At 41.1% G+C, this 20,656-nt stretch overlaps 1 protein-coding gene across 1 annotated transcript in view; it reads left to right on the top strand.

Moving 5' to 3' along the window:
• Positions 1 to 9,574: 9,574 nt before the first annotated feature.
• The window catches only part of Ptn (pleiotrophin), an 84,798-nt gene continuing 73,716 nt past the window's right edge, over positions 9,575 to 20,656 (top strand). The window contains exon 1 of the mRNA XM_052172468.1: positions 9,575 to 9,845. The gene's annotated coding sequence lies outside the window, so the exon portion shown is untranslated. The remainder of the gene's footprint in view (positions 9,846 to 20,656) is intronic.

Genomic DNA, 20,656 nt, shown 5'->3' with positions numbered 1-20,656 from the left:
GATATTGTATCTCTAAGAATAATTTGGTGAGCATAATTTATGGGCACATTTTCTTCAACGCCCCCTTTGTCTTTCCCTGTGTGTTTGCAGCCACACGGAACACATTGATTGAGAGAATTCCCGATTCCTTGCGTTGCAGACTCCATCCATGTAATGACATCCTGGAGCCTTGTTCTGTATGAAACTTGGAAAATGATGTGTTGAATATCATAGGGTAAAGTTTGGTTTCAAATAATAATATGCTCTTAAATATTCATGACTAGTGGAAACTGAAAATTGTTTCCAAAATCAAACTGGAATGATGAATCACTCACCAACAACTGATTTGGCAGTAAACCATAGAGTCCCAGAAAACTGTAACCAAATGACTACAGTTTGTATTTCTTTGACTAATTCCCCTAAACATGTTTGGGTATATGAAAAAGATTAATGACTTAAAGAACATCAAAATTCAGTATACATCATAATCTTGCCTGTTTTTATTACATTGTAAAATTGCCATTAGTATGTAAAAACTAGTTTATGTGGGCATGACATTTTCTGGCATCAGTGGAGAGGCAGAGGAAATTGCATAAGAACTCCCAAATTAAAAAAAAAAAAAAGTCAATTACCTCCATGATAAGTTACCACTGTCCTCATTAGGAGATTTCACCTCCAGTTCCTGTGAAACGGGGACAATGACGGCCATCCTCTCACAGGTCATGGTGTGTGCTAAATGATACATCCATGGGAAAATTCTGCAAACTTACAGGACTCAGGACTCTGGGAAACAGCATTGCTGCTGCACTTGATCATCTAGCACAGCAGTTAGTTCCTAATGCTGACTCCCTTCAATACACTTCCTCAGGTTGTGGTGACCCCCCAACCATAGTAATTATCTTCCTTGTTACCTCACATCTGTAATTTTGCCGATTATGAATCATAATGTAAACATCTGACACTTCTGATGGTCTTAGGTGACCCACGTGAAAAACATTGCTTGGATCACCCAAAGGGGCCGTGGCCCACAGGTTGAGAAACACTGTGTAAAGAGTGTGTAAAGAGTGACAATAAAAGGAGGAGATATTTTTTGTGGATACGTCTTCTTTAGGGACATCTAAATCCCTACAGTTATGAAATCTCAAATCCCCACACTCAATGGAAAGTTGAAGGCTGCTAGTCTCACCTGTCAGAGAAAAACCAAGGCCCAGAGCGATTGCTCTTTTACCCAGAATCAGAACATGTTCCAGCAGCAGAGCGAGGAAACCTGTCTGCAGTCCTTCCAAAGGACAACCATTGGTTTGACTCAATAAATAGTGATCCCGAGGAGAAGTGATGTTGGTGCTCAGGCTGCTCAATGGGTGGGGTCGTCCTGGAAGCACGCTGGCTGTGGTGACTGAGGAACAGGGCTTGAAGGCAGTGAAATGCCTAGGAGGACAGAGAGCAGCAAGGGCCCAGGAGCCCTGAGAAAGCTGTGTTCAGGGGCCACAGAGAAGTCTCACTGGCTTTGACAGGAACAGCACGCTGGCCTCTATAAAGAAGTATGCGTATTAGGAAGGACCAGGTTTTAGATGCTGTTTTCCAAGTACATTTTCCTGATGCTGTGGAAGTTTAGATTCACAAATGGAAGCCTGACAGCATAGCAACCACTTTTTGCATTTTCATCCTTTTAGGCTGTTGTCTCCATGTTTTCTGCATATGCCAACTTTGCCTTTCCACATATGATTTGCATTAAGTCAGTCTGGAGCTTGGCATGCTCCCATGTCTTTCTGTTATCAATAGCAAAGGCAATTTCAAGGCCCACTGCAAAGTGGACTTCTTGATACTCCCATCTCTCCTGCTTGGGTGCATCCAGTGTCCTTTGGTTTATCCTAAGCTGTGGCAGCTTTTCCTTTTAACTGATGGAATATTCTTTTGCTTTAAACTCAAAAGCATTTGTTAGTAATGTGATTTGTGTCATCTTTTGGCAGACATGGTCTGTTACTCTGGGTGAGCCAGTCCCTGATAACCGTGCTGCTTAGGGTTTTTGTTGTTTTTGTTGTTGTTGCTGTTTCCCTTTGTTTTGTTTTGTCAACTTGACATAAAGCAGAATAATTTTGGAAGAGGATATTTCAATTGAGAAAATGTCCCCATCAGTTGGCCTGTGGCAATTCTGTAGAGAATTTTATCAATTAATGATCCATGTGGGAGGGCTGAGCCCACTACAGTCATTGATAGCACTGTGTAGGTGCTGGTGAATGGTATAAGAATGCATGCAGACTGGGTGAACAGCATTCCTCGGTTGACTCTGGTTCCAGGCATTCCTCTGCATCAGTTCCTGCCTCCAGGTTCCTGACTTGAGTTCCTGTGTGGCTTCCCTCAGGGAAGAGCTATGATATACACACTGAAACAAACCCTTTTCTCTTCCAAGCTGGCTTTGGTCAGCATTTTATCACAGCAACAGAGAACTAAACTATAGTAACGAGTACTGTCCTTCTTGGCTGACTGTCAATTCACTAGCTATTAATGTTAGACATTAAAATCTAGTTTTTGAAATGAATGAATGAATGAAGTGAATTGTTAAAGTGAATCTGCTACTTTTCAAAGTCATAGAACACAGTTTTGTTGTTGTTTTTTTTTTTTTGAAAGAGAAATCATTTCCTTAAAATGAATTAACTCCAAAACCAGGATGAATGAAAGAACATGAACGCTTCATGCAATGCGACACGATTATTTGCCTAGGCCTGGCACTTGGACCTGAGGAGAAATGATTCAGAATTAGCAAATGGTCTGTTGAAGTGGTGGCTACACAGGACATTTGTCAAAAGTTATTAAGCTGTGAAGTTAAAATAGATTCATTTGAATCTTAAAGGACTTGTTACTTCATAGTGAATATATTTTTATCTTTACACAGTCTCTACTTAATGCAGTGTTTGGCCCAGAATTTAATGTGATACTTAAACAAACAAACAAACAAACAAACAACCCACAACTCCTTATTGTAGTTAACCATATACAATCAAATGAATCTATTTTAACTTTACAGCTTGATAACATTTTGAAAAATGTCCTATATAGCCACCACATTGACAGACTATTTGCTATTCTGATCATTTCTCCTGACTTCCAACTGTCAAGGCCAAGCAAACACCGATATTTATTTTAGCCACATAGGTTCAAATTTCTTTTTGTAGAATATCAGATATTAGAGTCACAGTGCATGTGTTAGGTGTTGAAATTCTTCTCATTCATTATGCTTTTGAAATAGCATTCAATAGCTGTACGACGTTTTAATGATACATAATCTGTCTCCTGTTTTGAGCTATGATGAATAAAGATGCTATGGGCATTTATGCACAAATCTTTCTGTGTGACATATTTTTCTCTTGAGCAGCTACCTAACAATGAAAAGTCTAATGTAAAAGCCTGACTATATGCTAGATTCATGCTTAATTTATAAGAAGCTGCCATACTGTCTCTCAGAGTGGTTATGTTATTCCTTGTCCCTATCAACTCTTAGGGTTGGCAGTCTTTAAATGGTAGTTCTTTGCTGGTAAGTGCAGTTAACAGCTCATTAGAGCTTTAGTTTGCATTTCTGAGATGGATCAAATAAAATTAGATATTTTTCAGGTGCCTATGGCCATTCATCTGTTTTCCCTTAATTTGCCCAGTTTTCAGAGCATTGACTGGCTTCTGATTATCAAGTTTTATGAGATATTTTAAAATCCCAGGTTACAATGTTTTTGTCACCCATGTATTCTGAGAATACTTCCAGAATTACTTTGCTATTTTTAGTGGTCACTTTTTAAAAAAGATTTATTTATTTGTATTTAATATGTAGGGGTATTTTGCTTGTATGTATATCCATGTACTAGATACACTGATGATACCTAACTATGTCAGAAGACATCTGATTCTCTGACATTGGAGTTACAAATGGTGGTGAGCCACTTTGTAGGGGCTGGGAAGTGAACCTGGATCTGCTGAAAGAAGGACAATTGCTATTTACCACTCAGTTTTCTCTTTAGTAACCCCCCTGCCATGATCTATTTTTAATGAAATTTTCACTTGATTATCAAATCATCTTTCTTTCTAGGTATGAATCCAGTTCTTCTTTTTGATTACATATATAAAGAAAGATGCTTTGTGGGATATATATATATATATATATATATATATATATATATCCCACTAAGTCCATCTGGTGCCACTTATATGCCCATAGGTATAGGGGTCATCCACCAGAGCATGGCATCCTGTTAGTGGCCACATCCTTTAAAGAAGACTAAATTCAGGCTAGAGTGATGGCTCAGCGGTTAAGAGTGCCAACTGCTCTTCGGAAGGTCGAGAGTTCAAATCCCAGCCACCACATGGTACCTCACAACCATCTATAATGAGATCTGATGCCCTCCTCTGGGGTGTCTGAGGACAGCTACTTACAGTGTACTTACATATAATAAATAAATAAATCTTTTTTTTTTTAAAAAAAGACTGAATTCTCTTCTCTAGGAACTACCAACTGCTACTAGCTTCTCAGACATTATCTGCTCCATATGTATCAGAATTTTGCCTGGCTTGATTTTGTGCAGATAATTATAGCTATCATGATTTTGAGTGCAATAGCCATGCCCTGGCTAGAAGATACATTTCAAACCATTTCTAACCTTAGGGATCTTATATCTTATATATCCCACCTCTTCCGTAGTATTTTTTGATGATACAGATATCTCATTTAGGGCTGATTACCCAGTCTAGTATTTTCTGCTGACTGTTGCCTATTGCAAAGATATACTTCACTGTCCAAGGTTGAACACATCCCAAGTCAGTGGGTATCAACAAAAATGTTTAGAGATGGTTTTGACAGTATGATAATCTAGCACAACAGTAGAGGTTCTACCTTTAGGGTCTATAACTTCTGAAGTCATAAACTTATGACTGGGTTTACACTCAAACCAAGTGAGAAAACAGTTACTGTCCCCTATAATGGTTCTACAATTACTATACCAGTGGGCTTAACTTACCTGCTCCTTTGGTGGAGCATACACACAGTCCTGCTGTATGTAAGACCATTGATGTGGTTTCTCCCTCAGTAACTTGCATTTTGCTGTGTAGTCATGACAGGCAACAAAAGGCAATGACAACAGCATTTGTTGTTTTGGAGACTTCTGTGTCCTTCCTGACTTTAACCCATAGGCCTTGAATGAAGTGGATAAGTACAAAGTGCTGCACCTAGACTGCTGTCTGCTTTCTGCCAACCATGAAATGTAGTGGCAGTTACTTCACATTCCTGGTGACACACACTGAGCTGCTTGGCTCTGGCTTCCCAGGCTATGATGCACTAAAATCCCCCCAACCATAGGCCAAATAAACTTCTCCTCACTTAAGTTGCTCTGGTCAGGTACTTGGCCATGCCGATGAGAAAAGCATTTGAATTTCACATAAAATCAAACTGCTATACAGTATTAGTTTATAAATGGCCTACATTGATATGATAGTGTATTTTGTTGTTTCATGATGTGGGATCTTGGGTGTGGAGAGATGACTCAGCTGGGAAGTGCTTTCCTCAAGAGTACAAGACATAAGCCTGAACCCCTAGAACCCACATCGGGCTGAGGGTAGAAGAACAGTCCTGTAACCTCAGTGTGGGGTGAGCAGAGAGAGATGGACCTGTGGAGCTAGTTGGCCAGAGGGCCTAGGTAAGCTGATAAGTTTCAGTTTTGTTGAGAGACCTTGTTTCTGAAACTAAAGGTGGAGCATGGTCAAGGACAAACCCCCAGCAGTGACCTTGGACCTTAACAGGAAAACACATCTGCACATGCTCACATATCCATACTGAAAACAATAAGGACAACACACATGTATATTTCTGCAAGTACACACCACACACACACACACACACACACACCACACACACACACACACACACACACACACCACACATACACACATACACACATACACACACACACACACACACACACACACACACCACACATACACACATACACACACATACACACACACACACACACACACACACACACACACTGGGTATTTTGGGCCTGATATTTTCTGTCAGTATAGGTGTTGCCCCTGATGACAATTGTTCTTCTGCGTTGCTTTGACAATGTGGAAGCTACTGTTCATGGTTTTTTGCCAAGAAGGGCCGAAATGCTTGAGGGGCACTATCTCAAGCTACTTAGATTCAGCAGGAACTGACTGGTGTGGTTTTAATATGTGGAACATAGAGACTTAATTTTTCTTAAGTAATTGATTCTAGATATTTTCCACAGAGTGAAAGTCTGAGGAATAGAGTCTGCTTACCTGGTTGCTTAACCACATAGACAATGCCAGCAAAGACAAGAGGCAGGATACAGGAAGCAAGTAACCTAACTTGCTAAGAATCATTTCTCTAGATGTGTTCCTGGGACTGCCTTCCAGCTGCGGTGGCTTGATGAATTTCCTTTGCATTCCAGGGAGATGGGATAACTGGAGAGCGGTAAGCCAGAATCCAAACGCTCCTGTCAAGTGGAATGTCCAGGAGACCTGCTGGCTCCTGGTGTCTGTCACTGTGGCCTCATTTTTCCAAACATCTGTAAGCCATGACAGTTTCCCTGGTTTCAAATCCCTTTCCATTAATCATATGTTAACTTGGTAATGCGCATGCCTGTGGTCATTAATTTCACCTGCAGAGGCAGAGCAAGGCAGAGAAACCCATGCCAATAAGTGCTGACAGGAGCTTTGAAGAGAAGAGCTTTTGGAGTTAGTTTCTCCCAGCAGGAGGGCAGGAGGAGACTTTAGTCCTGGAAAAATCACAGGACCTCCTACTGGGGACTCTGGGTCTATTCTTGCTCTCCTGCCCTGTGTCTGCACTCTAGCTGAGGGACCCTGTGAAACCAGTCAGGCGTTGTCATTCTTAGTGGCATCTCTGCCATTTGGAGTAAACTTCAGTTGCTTCCAGTGGGTGCTGGGTGCGGGCTCCCAGGAGCTGAGCCTCTTACTGTTCCTGGTGCTAGCTCTCCAGCAGGGCCAGTTGGTGCTCTTTTTGCTTGGAGTCTCTTCTTGGTTTTCACATGGCCATTTTCTTCAGTATTTTAGGCCACCACTCAAAATTTAATCTCTGGAGTTTACATCAGCATATATTTTCAAGTGGCTAATCACATTATTTTTCTCTGATTTTAATTTGTTAACTGAGAACATACATGCGTTTTCTTGCACATCGATACTTTTAACATTTTTCTTCAGGGTTCTATCCAGTCAAATACTTAAGTGCTTACCGCTGATAGTCAACTGAGAGAAATGAGTGGAAATCTGGAATCAATATTCCTATGACATATGGACTTGAGGTTGGGCATCTCAGGAGGCACTAATAGTGTTTTATTTAAGCTTTAGTAAAAATATTGAGTTGACTTAAAGTGCAACTTATTGCCTTGCTATAGATTTCTACTTATGAAAAGAAATACTTTTTGTATTTTCCACATTTTCAAAATACCATGGAAAAAATTGTCATCAGTGCTTCTCAGTCTTGACACTATTTATATTTTGGGACAACTAATTCGAGTGTGAGTGAGCATTGTTCATATGTTAAGGCAGGCTCACATGTGCATACTGTCACACACATGCATATGTGCACGCATATGTGCACGTGAGAATAGAAGATGATATCACTTGTCTCCCCTGATGCAACTCTGTGCTTTATTTACTGAACCTAGAGCTTACTGATTTGGTTCATCTAGCTAAACAATGTCTTCCAAGAAGCCCCTGTTTCTGCCTCCCAAGTGCTGGAATTATAAGCCTGCCTACCTTTTTTTGTGGGTCCTAGGGACTCAAACTCCAGCCCTATATGGAAAGCTTGCACTGGAAGCACTGTATTCACTGGGTGTATTCATAGGGTGTTTAAGTATCATTCTTTACCTCTCTTCACCAGAGGACCGATGGGATATGTCCTATCTTCCCTCAAGCAGTGATATCTGAAAATGTCTCCAGACTTTACCAACTGTCTCCTAGAGGATAAAACTGATCCCATTTGAGAACCAGAGATGCAATTAATTTTCACACAGACCTTTTTAATTAAAATGTGATATGTTGAAGCAGCAAACGAGATGGAGTTGACATCATGAGACTGTTGTGCTTGCCTTACCAACACCAGGATAAATCCAGCCTGGTCCACTGAACCAACGGCAGCTTATGCTGAAGATGAAGATAAAATTAAGGGAAAGGGACAGCTCTTCTGTCATGTTCTCAGAACACCATCACTGTGGAACTGCAGGAAATGTGGAACTTTTCTTACAGTAAAGGGTCTGGCCAAAGAAAGCTTGTGAGAAGTTCATGATGTACACAGGTGAAACTATAAGAACCCACACATGGACTGCTTCATGGCAAAGGTGAGCTTTCAAACAGGGAAGAGCATAGCCTGAGAATCGGTCTTGAGGAAGTCATTCAAGAGATTTCTGTATGGAAAGGTGGAGAAGAGCCTGTAAGGAAGACAGATCAGGTGTGCAAATGAAGTTCTGTCCATTCTTTCTTTGGAGGGCTGGGGGTAGGGGAACGAAAATTGGTGGACTAAATCTACTCCTGCGGGGTCATCTTTGTCCCTTGATGACTCTTGGACATTGGTACTGGTAACAGTCAATAGAAGACCCATAGCCCTTAAAACCACTTGCTATAACTAATGGCTCTAATTTTAGGAAAGGAGTGGTCTTAAGATGCAAGGGTTTAAAATGCCCTATGGAATCCATAGGATCTGTAAGTTGAGTTGAAGAGATGCATCTTTGGTGAGAAATTGGAGCCGGGTTTATAATCTGAAGGTGTTTGGGTAGATTGGGGTTTTACCCCATTTTTTTCTCGCTAGTGTCTATGTGAGACTCAATTCTGATGCCTCACTTTGTGCTCTCCTTGGTTAAAGGAGAGGCAGATCTCAGAAAGCCAGAAAGTCTACCCTCTGAGTCTTACAAACCCCAGAGCTTGAGGCACACCGATTATACCCCTATGCTCTTTGCCAAGAGCCTGTCACAAAATACGTGACCCTGGAGGCACCAAAGAAGCCAAGAATGGAAAAATCCCCTAAAGGAAAGTGACATTTAATTGGGAATTTTCAGAGATCTGTCAGTCCTTGTGACAACCCAGAAAAAAAAAAGTGCTTTGCAGCTTTGTGACTGTAGGTGAGCTGCGACTGGCAGCTGAAGTTAGCAGGGACTCCCTGCAGGGAGGCCTTTGGGGGTTGAAAGCAAGGGACAACTTACACGTGGCACATGGCTCCCCCGACCCCAAATAGGTTTTTTTAAAAAGCGCCTGACCAAAACTGTAGTTTAAAATGCCTTCAATTTTCCTATTAAGATATCCTGCTTGATAAGCTGAGGTTTAGAGCCATGGCAGGGGGAGAAACGGCGCTTGGGAGTTTGTACAAGAAATACCTTGCTGGGTGGATGCTGAGACCAACCCGTCTTACATCCCATGGTCTTTCTACAGCAAATCCGTTTGGGGAAAGACTGCCCCCAGAGTAGTCTGCTTTTCATAAGCTTCCCAATCAGATTTCGGGGGTAAAGCACTCCCCCCTCCCTCGCACAGCCTGCTTCTTCTCTCTGCCCGCTCTCCTCCCTCCCATTCTCTCTTTCCCTCCCCGGCAGGGTGTAATTGAGTGAAGGCAGGATCAGGTTCCCCGCCTTCCCGTCCAAAAATCCCGCCAAGGAAGCCCCAGAGCACAAGAAAATCCAAAGTGGAGAGAGGGGAAGAAAGAAAGCACTTAGTCATCCATCCAGAAGGGGGGAGAGCGCAGCCGCCCAGGCAGGAGCAGCAGCCAGCGATACCTGGAGTCCGCTGCAGAAACCTCGCCCCGCACTTTGCAACAAAGGCAGCCTGCTAGTCAGCGAGGACATCTGCAAGCCAAAGTAAGTGCAAGGCTCCCTGTGGATTTCCCCAAAGGGTCTCTGGTGGAGTGTGCCTACCCCAAAGCCACTTTCCTGGCAGCCTGCAGTACGTGGGGGTTGGAGCCGGAGAGAAGCTGCCTGGAGTCCGCTAAATAGGATTGGTTTTTAAAATGGACTTGCTCTAGAAGGCAAACCAGCCGAACGATTTTGGGGGATGAGTTCAGTAACCTAGCGCGTGCTTGGATGGGGGGGAGGGAAGGAAAGGAGCTTTTGTGCTGTGGAGAGTGCATGGGGATGGCATTCCTACTACCTGCTGGAGCATGCAAAGCGCGGGAGAGGGCACATTTGTGCTCTTTGTAAAACCTGGAGCTTCAGTGGGTGTGTCCGGCCCAGTAAGCAAGAGAGAGAAGGAAGGGTGTTCCAGCAGACAGGTCTCACCTCCTACCTCCACCTCTCAGGTTGCCCTAGCGCTTGCCAACTGCCAACTGCTGCTCACTCTAGGTGTGGTACATGCCTGGCAGCCTGCCCCTCCTGAGTCTGCTGATGGAGAAGCATCTCTCCAGAGCAGCCTATACTCCCTAGGCTGCCCGCCAGCCCAGAAAAGCTTCTAGAAGCAGTTCAGTCCAAAGTTTCAAAGACATACTTTGGATTCTACCTTTGCGTGGTTGGGATGGTACAGCAGACTGGGACTGGCACAGAAGCACTTCCATGTTCAGTTTTATCCAAATAGACCAGGGATGTGGTAAGGACTAGTTTGGCAGACACCCAGAAATTTTGAGGTGATATTCCAGTTGTTACCATAGTATATTTTGAGAATAGTAACTTCTTTTGTGCATAAAATATAACCTTTCCTCTCTTCTAAAATGTGTTTGTGGGTGTCCTTCCCTCCAACACACACACACACACACACACACTTCTATGCCTTTCCTCTCTTCTAAAATGTATATGTATGCAACACACACACACACACACACACATACACACATACACACACACACTTCTTTGGGATATGATGTGGCATATAAATACAAGAGCACACATGTAATTCACATAACAATTGCTAACTAGTTCTTGTCTCCTTAGTAATAAGGACTTTGGAGCTGTAAGGGCAGAGTGAGACCTTGGAAGCAGAGCGGGTGCCTCGTGGAAGGAAGGAAGGCACACTTCGGGGAGAACAAAGTAATAGACTTCTAGTGGATCAGAATCTTTCCTCTGGAAACTACCAGGCATAGTTTAAAAAAGTGTGTGTGTGTGTGTGTGTGTGTGTGTGTGTTGGAGGAAGGGCCTCAGAGGCCCTTCAGGAACTACCAAAGGAAAGCTTTTGAACTAACAACATAATGGAGTAATTTCACGATCCCAGGCAAACGTGGAGCTGATGAAACGGTACAGCCCATTTTGGCCCTTTGATCATCTGGGAATGAATTGTTCTGTGAGAATATTAAAAGGTAATGAGAACGAAACAAAAGAGAGGTCGGACAACACAGAACAGAAGGCTGGAGTTTTCCAGATTCATTATGTCCCTTTTAAAGTAAATTATGTGCCTTCAAGGCCAAGTCATTAGAAACACTTGTAGTCCAGTTAAATTCAAAGGAAACTAGGGGGTCCTCCCACTCCTCTTTGGGGCCTGTGTTGTTTCAGACCGCCAATAGTGGTTATTTCTTATCAAAATGAAATCATTTTATTTGAAAACCACAATACCATGCTTTTGAACTATAAGAAACTTTTTAAAATTTAAATTCTCTCATCATAATTAAAGTCTTTAGAAGAAGGCGATTTTTCTCCCTCTGTTCACAGACCCAGGTCTTCCTCACTTAGTGGACTGCACATATGTGCAACGCCTTTCCCAGGCCCCACCCCAGACATGTATAAACTGTAGCCCCTCCAGAGCCTGGATCGAAGTGTTTGTTTGTGGCTCAAACACTGTATATTCTCAGAGGTAGGGCTGTGAGTGATACAGACCTACTGCTAACATGATGTTTTAGTCATCTGACTCCTAAATGATATCCCATGGGGGTGAGAATAGAATACATTTGACTGCATCTTGTATTGTGTTTATTTTATAAAATGTAATTGTCTGTATTCTAGAACCCCTTTCTAGAGCACTGGGGACCCAAACTTACCAGTTAAGTGAAAGTTTTATGTTTCTTTTTTTTCTTTCTTTGTTTCTTTCATTGTTTCCTTTCTTTCTTTCCTTTTCATTTTATTATTATTGTTCAAGACAGAGTTTCTCTATGTAGCCTTGACTGTCCTTGAACTCACAGTGTAGACCAGGCTGGTCTCCAACTCACAGAGATCTGTCTGCCTCTGCTTCTCCTGTGCCAGGAAGAAAGGTATGCACCACCACCTCTGGATGGCTTTTGTTTCTTGTTTGGTCTTTACACACAGCATTCTGAAGCAAGATCTGACTTTTTTTTTTTAATTGGGTAAATTATTTTCCTGCAATTCAATGACCTGGTTTGCAATTTCACAAAAACCTGGTCACTGAAAATAACACAAGGCTCCTAATAGTTTGTTCCTATCAACAAAGTTGATCTTAGAAATCAAATATTTTAGATTTTAAGTTTTTATTTTTCTCTTGGAGATATTTCCGATTTCTCATTTTAGTAGCGATCCTATGGGGCATTCCTGCTGTTATTCCTCGGTGTGAATCCCTGGAACACTCCGGATTTGCCTGAGCTGTGTGAAATGCTGTGATGTTAGCAACAGGCTGCAGTCAGAAGGAAGATTACAAGTGGCAGTTCCCCAAACACTTGTGATCTTATGACAGCATGGTGACAAGTCAAGCATCCTTGACTCTTGTGCTGATGATAAGGTCTGATTGAGACTACTCAGGACAGTGGGACAGCAAGGGCGCTCCACACCGAGTTCCCCTGACTTACTTTGAAGTCTGGTTTATACTGGATCGTCCAATAGGGCAGAGCCATGTACTGCTTCTGAGCCATGCTTTGTAGGGAAAGCTGATGAGGTGGGAGATGTTTTCTCCTCTGTATACCAGTCTCATGAACAAATGAAAGCACTTTAGTGTCCTCTGGTACAGGCCATGCCTTCTCTCCAGGAGTGTGGGGAAAGGAACATCTAGATATAGACTTCTTTGGGAACTGGGCCTGCTTTCTCCATCCATCAATTGGCGTGAGGAGAATTTGGACCTTGGCTTTTTTTTGGGAAGTCTTTCCATTCTTGGTGTTTATGACCCATCCAAGATACCATTTGTTGGACTATTTTACTAGACACTGTAAGCCAGACTTGCGGATAGCAGTTTGCATGTTGCTATTACAATCTTTCTTGATCAATAACTACAACAGGCCCTTTTATGACAATGTAAGATAGTTATGTTTAAAAGGGTAGCAGAGCACAAACACAATTGAAGGCTTGCAACTATGGTAACACTTAAAAATTTGATCATACAGCTCAACATTCCCCTAATTCCCCAAGATAGGCAGGGATAATGTAATCAACAGTTCATGCCTGAGACATTTTGAGCAATAAAGTTTAACTTTTCCCAGTGATGTTTGTGTTTAAAGTCATTTTATTATAGCGAGTTAGGATAAAGTCCATCTCAAATAGAAAAAGAAAGTACAGATTTCCTAAGAGTAGAATTCTTAGACTCTTAAACTCCACAAATATAATAAGAACAACAAAAAGTCAGCTACTTGGTATTAATCTTGAACAACGTGAGTCCTGGAAACTAACCATTGGGAACTTTGAGAAGTTCTCTTAGTAAACACCAAATCACAAACCGACATGACTCTACTCCCTCCCCCCTTTTGCTCACACACTTGTTTGGAAAGCTATACTAACTTGTGGGATTCCTTACTAGAAATCCACCTAAAACAATTTCTAGGAAACCACAATCCAATGTACTCCCACCTGTGTGTGTGGGAAAATAGTCCTTTAAAAGCCAACGCCATAGGTGACTCCATCTGGAGTCCATTTGTCCTTCCTCTGTTTACCATACAGCAGCAGCACTGCCTGCTAACCCTGCCTTCTCTTGACCATCTCCTCCTGGGGTTCCTGGGAGGCATCAGTGTCTGACCCCCGCCCCATCCTCTGTGCACACCCACCTTCTCATCTATGTGTTCACTTCTCCCCAAAGCTTCCAGATATGGACATTTGCTTTAAACTTTTCTCTCTCTTCTCTGCCTTCATTCCAGCTTCTAATTGACCCAAGGCTGCCACAGTCCTTTGTGATTCCATGGGAAAACACTACACTCTTTTTTTCTCTAAATGGAGTTCTAGATTGCCATTTTTGTGGTTGTGGTTTTGATTTTGTCTTGTTGTAAGACAAGAGTTTCTTGTGTAGCCCAGGCTGGCCTGACACTCATACCGTCTTTCTACCTTCCCTTTGTACTGGGATTATAGGTGTATACAGATTTAGAATCCCTTTTAAGCCCTCCCTCCCTTCCTCCTTCCCTCCCTCCCTCCCTCTCTTCTTTCCTTCTTCCCTTCCTTCTTCCCCCTTCCATTCACCCATTTCTTCTTTCCTTTCTTCCTTTCACCCATGACGAAGAACTGAAAGGATTATTTGTGGACCAATTTTATTTTGAAAAAAAAAAAACATATATAGACTTGATGTAGTTTTATTTCTAACAGACTTTTACAGCTTCTAAGTACCCCACTGTCATCATATAATATGCTGTGGTTACAAAGACAAATGAATGCAACTTCATGAAGTTTATTATCTTTTTGATATATACATTAGGCACTTAGCCCCAGCAGGCAATATAGCAGTTATGACTTTTAGCCTAAGTGGTTCCAGTGAGAAATAAAAAACAGAGCCCATGCTGGGGTTTATCGCATTAAACACGCATTTCAAAAGCATCTGTGATTTAGGATGGAGGATAAATTAAACTCTTAATTTCTTCATGTTTTCATTTCTCATTTGCTGCATACTGGACCAGGAATAAAAATGGATCTGATAGTTTACGAATTCAGTCTGAGTTTATTTAGAATAAATATAATTTTAAAACATGATGCCTCATATTGGGTGTCCTCAGGAAGATTTATTCAAATCCGATATGATTATACTCTGATGAAATGCTTATGTGGAGGAAAAGAAAGCAATCTTACTCTGGCTGTCACAAATTAAAGCCACAAAAACTGGTCCAAGCCAGAATCCCCTTCATGCGATCCTCAATTCTTCTTCCCATTCTTTCTGTGTCTCCATCACCTTTGCCAGAGAATAGCTCCTTTCCTATCAGAGTAGCCAGTGGATTCAGCTAATGAATCCCAGTCCGTAGTAGCTCCACTCAGCCACACCACTAAACCCCTTAAAGGAAAGGCTGATCTTCCTCAACACCAGAATCTTACAGTATCTGATGGGCAAAAGTCCATCTGAGATGCAGCACAGAAGGCTGAGAAGTGAATAAAAGATAGACAACCCTGAAGAATATTCATTTTCTTTGCTAATCATGATCCAGTCCCACAATGTCCTTTACCCATTCCTCCTGCCTCCCAATAAATATCATGTATTATTACTGATCTCCTTAAACTTCGAGAGGAAATGTCTCCAAGTCTCACTTTCTTGCTTTCATTTGAGGGATCCTGTTGACCTGCTGGGTCTATTTTTCTACACCCCTCCTACCTTTATCCTTTGCCATGATTTCTGACTCTTGATTACTTTGAGAGTAAAAACAGAGAATTCATGCTCTTCTATAACCAACTCAGCATATTATCTTCTTCAAAAGTATAGTCTAGGCTTTGACTCTTAAAATTTCAAAAAAGTTAATTCCCTACTGTATATCTGTACCAATTTATTCTTGTATGCTGAACAAGGAATACTTAGAGAAAGCAATGTGGCACCTTTCAAGAATGTATCTGCAACAGAACAAATTATCTTCAACTCCCTAGTTTGAAAGTTTTCTTTTTCTGTATCAACCATCTTTCTTTTTGTTCAGTTAATTGAATGTTTCTCCTATTAGGCTCTCAAATCAAACCAAAAATCCAAAATATGTATAATAAGATGGCAAATAACCTAAAACAGTCCTATTCTTCAGTGTTTGTTGGATTAATTCAATGTGTGGGCATCTGATGATGCCTGGGGCTTATCTTCAGAGTTTGTCTTAATAGGAGGACTCATAACCCCGGAGTGTATGATTGGGAGTCTGGAATGCACAGCATGAGATGCAGGTTCTTCTACAGACTTCTTCCATCTTCTCATCTTTTGTGCTCTGTTCTTCAACACTCCCTATATGATACTTGCTACCTCTTCAAAGAATACTCCCTTTTATTTTCCTCAATCTTTTCTGCTTTTCCTCACTAAATACGGTTCAGAGCTGAGTACTTTCAAGGCCTTGGATATTTGGCAGGTTAGATCTCCAAAGATCTTGACTTTTACCATCAAGCTTTGGAGACCATTTTTCATATAGGGAACTTCTAATCGAAAGTAGAGCACCCCCCATGGCTGGCATTAGCCATATGCATAACTAATCCAACTCTAGGAACCTTCTGATAGAGGCTCTGGTACAGATGAGGGACTAGAGGAGTGGAGTCAGAGACCAGCAAGCAGGTCAGTATGTGATAATGAGTGTGTTACTAGGTCTTTTGAAAATTGGGATTTGGTTTTTTTTTAAGCTCAGGTTTGGGAAAGTAATGATCTGCTTCCTCAGTGGGTGCAATGCTCACAAACTGTAAGCCATCCTTCTAAACACAGGCTCAAATTAAATCCCACCTAAGCAGATCCTGCTTTTCTCATTCCCCACATCTGCTGCTGTCTTCCTCACTGTCACAGAATACCTAGAGATTGCTAAAGATGCTGGGGGGGGGGGGGAGGGTACGTCTGACCCACTGAAGTGGGGAGGAGGAAGGATGTATGGCAGGAAATAAGGAAAGGAAATCTGAATCACAGCTTAAAAAAAAAAAGTGAGAAGACAATCCTAAAAAAGGCCAAACTGAAACCAGCATGACTTCTTTTATTAAATACCGGTGTTCTAGTTAAGCCTTTTAGAATCTTAAAGGATACACACTACATTTTTCAATTGGCTATTATTGCCACATTTAGGTCTTTGAGTTTTTGGCACCATACAAGTTCTAATGTGACTTTCAGGTTTAGATGAGTTGCCCAGGAATTTCCCGCCAAATGAAGGTTCAGATCTCCTAGGTCTCCCTAAGGACTGTACCTATATGTCCAAGGATTCTGGGGTGATGGCAGTGTTTAGGGCTGGGGAACTCACTTTGAGTAACAAGACACCTAGTTTTGTGTGATAAGTTCTTTTGTCATAACTTTCTACACATGACGATAGCTTGATAAAAATCATGAGGATCCTTGGTAGAAACCTTCTTGCTACATGCAAAATATACCCACACATCTCTTTTCATCTCCAAATATTTCCAGCATCTGATTGCTTCTCAAAATAACCCTTACATATCTACTATTGACTTGGCCTATATAGGCCAAGTAGCCCGGTGCTATGCACAGGGGTTCACTTGAGGATGAAAAGAATTCCAACTGTTGTCTCCTAAAATTCCCTTTAAAAAATTACTAAGTGCGTTTGGTAGATTTTTTTCCCTTAGTATTGAAAGTATATATAATAGCAGATTTTCTTAGTGTTATTCTTATCTGTATTATGACATCTACCATGCTACCCTCCTGTTCTCTTCTGTGTAATAATAAAAGAAGGGCAGAGATCATCTTTCTACAAGGCATCCTAAGAGACTCTAGGATGTCCAGAAGAAAAAAAGGCAATCCAGATTTAAACTAAGAGTGAATATAATTTGGTAATAATCCCAGGAAACAAAGAAAATCTTTTCGGATAAAACAAATAGAAATTATGCAAAGATTTAGAACAATGTTTTTATAATAGCTTGCCTCATATGCTGAGAATTTGGATTTTGCTGTGTCCTTGTCACAGGATTTTTGCTTTTGATGGCAAGAATATTCTTGGGGTTTAACATATTATAGTGTCTGTAGATGTGAGCACCGTGAACAGTTGACCAAGTGTGCCCTATAAGCGATGATTAGAATCTTTGGCTTAAAAATAAAATACCCTAAAGGTCTGGAGAATCTGATTTAAATATTAATGTTCTTTAAAACTAAAGTGAGAGAGAGAGAGAGAGAGAGAGAGAGAGAGAGAGAGAGAGAGAGAGAGAGAGAGAGAGAGAGAAGAAAAAGGAAAAGAAACCTAGCTTAAAACAAACAACCCAAACTGGTTTTCTATGGGCATCCTACTTTAGAAGTACTTCAAATGAGGAAGCCTCCTGGTCCTGTAGGAAACAGGGTAAGTAACTCATTAATTTTAACCCAAAATGCATGTTTAAATCTTGGAAGGTTATCGCAGTCTTCCTTCCCATCCTCTTTGTTTAGCCTAGATATCTAATTATTCAAACTTGTAAGCTGATTAACTTAAATCACCTGAAATATTTTTCACTATATTTCTTATCAGCAAAGCTAATATACTTGAAAAATATATTTTCCCTGTTCTAGAAAAACATGTTCATGGTACAGGTTAATCACCTTCTATGAGAAAAAAACATATTCTTTGAATATACATTGTGTATTATCACTCATAAACTTTTACAGTTTTTCTGGTATGACTTAAAACTGGTTATATGCATAATTATGTTATATGCATAATTGCGTACCTTCCATTTCTATAACACTATAATTGATTCATGCAATATTTTAATAGGTATACACACATTAACATGTACATTTGTTTCTACCAAATGAGCTAATTAAGATGGAAATTCAATTTATTTAGCTTGATATGGGTAATTTGGTATCACAAAAATGCTTAGTAAGTTATGGATTCTTATTAAAATGATGGAAATTGAAAAATGCAAGACAACATCCTATGTGGTAAACAAGAAGAGTTTCTGTCTCAGCAAAGAATAACTTGTTTAGATGGGAACAAATTATCTTGAAGAATTAGCATGTACCAGTTCAAGGACAAGCTGCACAAACAGTGTGTTCTGTTTTTATCCAAAGGACCCTTTCCATGTAGTCAAGAGAGAAAGTCTCCTCAGGGAAGACACAGCTGTGTGGTCCCTCCCAGGACCCATCTAATTCCTTAACCAGTCCCTGGGGCCTGGGAAAGTTCTGAGCTGTTCCAGGGTTCCAGGGTGGGTCTAGCTCACTGCAGGTGGGTAAACTCTAAGGCCTGAAGACCTCTTTGATGCCTGTCGCTCCAGGGTTTGGCAGCCTTCAGGGGAGTTATTTATTTGCTCTGTTATTATTTGGAGTGACTAATGTCCAATTGGCTCTAGTTGAAAGTGACTTGGATCAAATTGGGGTTTGACAACCACATCATTGATCACAGAAGAGGGGAGAAAGTCAAATGCCTTTCTTGTCTGTGCCAGTATCAGGATTCCCACCAACCTTAGCCTCAAGTGTTTTTCACCCTTATTAAGTAGACTGTGCTTCCGATGGTGAGATGTGCTTCTGATATGTGATATCTGGGGATTTGGAGATGTACTTCAATGCTGTCATGAATGAATTTGGTTTGGAGATGTAGATCAAAAAACAGTTCAGCAGAGTAAACGGATAGATGTGGATTTCTACTGATTTCTTTTGAAGCAGACATTGGCCAAGTGTGGGCTGGCTCTGTGGGCCTCTAATGATTCATCCAGTGGTTTTCTTGCAAGAGGTTAAACAGGAGCCATTGACTTCAGATGCTGCACAAAAGAAAGCGAAAAAAGAATGAAAGAAAAGTGAATTTGAGCAGAGGTCTTAGTGAAATATAAATGGGAGAAATAAAAATGGGAGAGAGCCCAGCTTTAAGCCTGTCTCTATAGGAACTTTAGACCTCAAAAAAAAAAAAATCCATTTAAGCAGTGTTGAAGGATCTTCCTCCTCTGACAAATGATCTGGAGCACACCGCTACATCCTTTTGGTAGTGTTTGTTGGGAAATTTTCTGGAAATTTCACTTTTCAATCCCTTGGCTCCAGATACCTCTTGCCATCACAATTCCACGAAGCTATACTCCCACTGGGGGTCAGCTCTGTTCCTTCCTTGATCTTCCCAGAGGGAGTCTTTGAAGACAAGGTTGTGTCAGTTACAGCTGTAAAGATTCCCGTCTCAACCAGGACATCCTGGGTGCGGGACCCAGAGCTGGTTATCCATGGTCCTTGAAGCTGTTCCTCTTTCATCCTTTTATTCCACCTATGTAATCCAGCCCTCGGAAAGTGTGGGGTCTCCGTCCTGTGAAGGGGACACAGCAGGGTCCCATTCAGCTCAGGGCTCTGCTGTACACTGATCTATCATCTTCCTGAGTTTGTTTTATGCCTTGACTTGTATATACCAAATGTAGTACACATGCTATCTAACTCCTTTTTTTGCTTGGACATTTTTATCAAAACTTCTCATATAAGTATGAAAAGCAAGCATGGCTCTCTTACCTTCTCCTCTAAACTGCCTCCTTCCTCATTTGATATTTAAATCTATACCAAGGCATAGCCATTCTCATGATTACCATCATCTGGGCCTTGAGCACTAAGCAACTGGAGAGAGGTCCTTGAGAGAAGGTGTGAGGGTGTTTTGCTTTTGTTTTGTTTTGTTTTGTTTTTTTTTTTTGCTTTTTGTTTTGTTTTTATTTTTGTTTTAAATTAAAGAGTGTCAGCCTAAGAATTAGAGACAGTTCTTCTCAAACAGGAATGAATTGTTGGTCTTGAAACTTGACATGGGATGGGTTATCTTGCCTCTTGGTAGCATTTAAACAAAATCACACTTTTTGAGAATATTAGAATATTTGTATCTAGTCTGCATCATAAATGGAAGTTATACTGGAGAATCTTTTAGATCTGAAACAAGCCCAAAATCCTTGATGCTGGAGACTTAGAGAAGCATACATATCTTAGGAAGGTTATAAAGACCAGTAGCAAAGTTTTTTTAGGGTAT

Source organism: Apodemus sylvaticus, chromosome 2, assembly GCF_947179515.1.
Source record: "Apodemus sylvaticus chromosome 2, mApoSyl1.1, whole genome shotgun sequence".
NCBI lineage: Eukaryota > Metazoa > Chordata > Mammalia > Rodentia > Muridae > Apodemus > Apodemus sylvaticus.
This window is presented reverse-complemented; position numbering and strand designations above follow the sequence as displayed.